At 41.8% G+C, this 4,120-nt stretch overlaps 1 protein-coding gene across 1 annotated transcript in view; it reads left to right on the top strand.

Annotated features, from left to right (window-relative positions):
* LOC116693987 (retinoic acid receptor alpha-A) overlaps nucleotides 1-4,120 on the top strand; it is a 21,968-nt gene that overhangs the window by 17,390 nt on the left and 458 nt on the right. The window lies entirely within an intron of this gene.

Below are 4,120 nucleotides of genomic sequence, written 5' to 3'. Positions count from 1 at the left end.
ACACACACACACACACACACACACACACACACACACGCTGAATTAGGAGAGCAGAGATTAGGAGTGAAGGATTTTGTTAAACAAGTGATGGAGGAGAGGACATGTCATCCAATGTGAATTATGTTGCGGATGTATTGCTCTTGTGTCCATATTTAGCTAAATTATATATTCATGAAATATTTCAGAACAAACAAACAAAAACATGGTTACTTATGGATCCAAAATATCAAGATGTTGACAACCAAACTCCTGGCTTCAAAATGGCAGCCCACATAGACACGGGTGACTTCACTGATGCTACGCCCATTATTTTCACAGTTCATGGTTGCAGCTTCTTCACTGTGAGGATGTAAGGCTTGTCTCCTCTTTCGTATTATTGTGACTTGACTATCGTTGGCTTTGGACGTTTGGTCCTATAAATGGGACACCAACATCCAAGGACTGATACACTGTCCATCTCTTAAACAGTGTCCCTATAAATAGTGTATGGAACATACTAAAAGGAAGCATGCAAAATGGAATAAGGGCATAACTATAGGGCTTCACCACTGCATTTTACACTGACTTAAATCAGGAGATTGTTTCCCATGCTCAGAAGAAACAGAATCTCAATTATTGACCTTAGAAAAGATCATACTTCAAAATAGGGCCGGGTATTGAACCCAGGCCCCCAGGAAGTGTGCCTGGCTTTGAAGCAAATTGAACATAGTGTCTAAACAGTGGAATTACAACTTCTGGGTCCATCACATGATCCACTCTGGCCCAAAAAGACTTTTTTCCATAGACTTTAGAGACATCTGTTAATCGGTAGATACATTTTTTCCGTGCCACAATCCCAAAACCCTCAATTTACTATCAAAACTTGATCTATAACATTTGGAAATTCTACCAGAGCCACACGATTAAATCGTCTTATCCCTATTTAAGTGAACGAGTGCTGAACCGTGAGTAGCCCACTCGGTCGGCGGAGGGTAAAGTTTGGCTCCATGGCGGCCTCAAGCTCCACTGAGCGACTCTTAAAGGAATGAACTGGGCTCCACCTCCAACGCTGCATCCAGTTCTTATTATACAGTCATGATTGAACACCTTTGGTTATCAAGTTAACAATAGTTCTCTTTGATAAGCACAGGCAACTAGACTTGCTACAAATTCTTGAAGATGCTTGCCTTGCATCCAAAAGGCTTCTTTACACAAATAGCGGAAGGTGAAGATGCAGAAGATGTGAGGCATTATCCTTGAAAAGTACCTCAATTGACCCAGGCTACAGTTATATGAACACATTTTTAGGAAAAACATGTTTTTATTCCTAAAGTTAGGTTTAAAAAGTAGTGTTTTGGTATCCGTGCTGAAACTCCAGCCCAATTGATTTGCACTTGTGCTCTGTCTTAGTCATATGCTTGCATAGACACTGAATGCAATAGCACATACCCCCCCCCTCCCCTATCAGATGGCTTTGTGTATTAGACCTTTGGCTTTGCTCCAGTTCTGTGTCACACCATACATCTGCTTTATGTGCAATCTGCTTTGGCCTGCTCTGTGCCAACAGCACAGGGACACCATTAGGAGCAGTGGGATGACCTGTTTCTCCTCATCGTTGAAACCAGGTCGCACTGGAGGAGCTGTTTGAAGAATGGAGACGCGTAACATGGCTGTCTTTCCCTGCCAATCATGAACACCACTTGAAATTCAGACCAGCAAACTTTTCCAAATCCTAACGCAGCACCATTATGTCAGCTTTATGTAAGTCTGCCGAACTCTTCGACAGTCGATGCTGCGTCACCGTTTCATAACGAGACACAGAGACTTCTCCTTGCTGCTCCAACTGCTCCTCGTGCCCAGATAAGAGTGAGAATCGATAGATTTATGAATCATCTCATTCTAATTAACCTTGGTGATCATCTTACTTTCTTATCCCTTATTACATTAACATTTATCCTGACGTACAGCACTGGATGTGCCGCAGACTTGTTAAGTCTACCCTTGAGCAACGGAAGTTTCCGAATGCGAAGCTGCAAATTCAACGTGCGCAAAAAGTCACACGGGGTGAATGTAGCTGAGGATTAGATTAAACCGCCAGGGAATTCCACGCAAGGACGAGGGTCCAGTAATTACAAGAGCTTGTCCCTTACCATCAGTAATTGAGTTTACTCTGATGAAGTACGGAAGAAAGTAATCTAATCAGTGGAGATGCTGCAGAGACTGTTGTCCATGTTGTGTGCATATGGACAGCGGTATGGTCTTTGCATTGATTCAAAGTCTGGTACATTTTCACTTCTAGGTGTTTTATGATTGCACTTTCCCTTCCATGTGCTAAGTGTGTTATGATTGCACTATCGTGAAGTACTGCTTGTGCTTTTGAATAAGCAAATTAGGAGCACATCTCCCGAAAAACAACACATTTTAACGTGTCTAATTTGGTCCAATTTTTCCAAAGACTGTATATAACGATGGATGGTGCGTCTCCACTTCCTCCCACTGTACAAAAGTGAAGCAAAATGTCCTAGTTTCAGGCGTTAACAACCCCGCCCATACACCCTTTCAGACCAACTGCTAATCAATCACAGGTGTCAATCCTGAATTTACACAGTTTTAATAGCATCAAATAACTCATAAAAACATACTGATTAGAAAAATTAACACTTGATCAATCACTATCGTGATCACAGCTACCTCAAATGACAGAAACCATATTTGAGAAAAATGTATTTGACTTGAAATTTATGTCTTTTGTTTGGTATTTGTCCCATCTGTTAACATGGAGGGGGCAGGGCTTGTGACCTATACTGCAGTCAGCCACCAGGGGGAGATCCAGATGTTCTGGCTTCACTTATCAACCCCGGGTTTTAACCAAAGAGAAATATAAGAAGATTGAATTTTTTCCCAGTGGCCTCACTCTACTTCCTGTACTTGTGTGACGGGAACAGCGCACTCTTCCAGTTCCATGCTGTAAAACATCATCAAATCATCAAATTTACAGCCAGATGTGACCTAGTGGTAAACAATTCAAACTGTAGTTGGGTTTGCAATAACCTTTAGGGATATATTCTCAAAGTGTTGAACTGTTTCGGTAATATCTATCGCGGAATGAAATAAAACAACAGGGATTGAGCCTATGGCCCACAGATGACAGCCCTTGCATTTGCACATTCCTGGGAAAAAAAAATCACAAGCGGCGAATTGTTAGTCTTCCATTGCCAGCAATGATTGGACCGACAGCGGGGGTAGGCGGAGCTAACACAAAAGACTCGCTCTTCTGCTCAGTGTGTGAAGCGGTGTACTGTCTGAATCCTTGGGAAAGGGGGATCCAAAAACCCAACAGAGATTATGACTCTAGCTAACTACGCAGTCCTACCACTGGTTTCATGCTATTCCACTGATGGGCAGGTGGTCACGGTAACACACCAATAAGCATGACTAACTAATAATTAATGAACCAAGAAAGTGAAGAAGATCACTGCTAGCGAGCTTTTTTAAACACTTTAAAAATATTGTGTAAGTAAGGAAATGCATTTAACACATTTGTTAGATCTCAAGGATGCAAACGTTGTGTTTTGGTGAAAAAAAGAAACTTTTGGATCACTTACAAGAACATCTCACGGGGCCCATTTAAGCCACCATTGTGGCTCTATGAGGCTGTACAGTGGTGCATTGAGCTAAATGCTAACATCAGCATGCTAACATGCGCTCAATGGCAAAATGAGATGCACTCAAATACTCCTAAATACAGATGTTTAGCATGTTCATGTTCATCGTGTTGGTTTAGCATCTTAGTAGCATGCTAACTTTTGCTAAATAGCCAAATGTCATTCGTTTTGCATGTTAAACCACAGTGTTGCAAGATGTGAAATTGTACCCTGATGACAAAAACACATTTCAGGAGATCACTTATATGATCATAACTGATCCCGAGGATTTCCCCTGCTTTAAAGTGGTGGACCTATCAACTGTCTGACTGAGGGACTTAGTGCGTGTTCACACCCGTAGTTTGTCTAATTTGGTCTGAATCAGTTGAGTTTGTAAAGTTGGAGCGATTTCCCCTTGGTTTGGTTCGGTTTCACACATGGAAAAATCCAAGCGTAGCAACAATGGGTCAAAAGAAATCACGCAGGAATGTTCCCCC

Source organism: Etheostoma spectabile, chromosome 8 (genome assembly GCF_008692095.1).
Source record: "Etheostoma spectabile isolate EspeVRDwgs_2016 chromosome 8, UIUC_Espe_1.0, whole genome shotgun sequence".
NCBI lineage: Eukaryota > Metazoa > Chordata > Actinopteri > Perciformes > Percidae > Etheostoma > Etheostoma spectabile.
The sequence above is the reverse complement of the archived record's forward strand: the minus strand, read 5'-3'. Positions and strand labels throughout refer to the sequence as shown.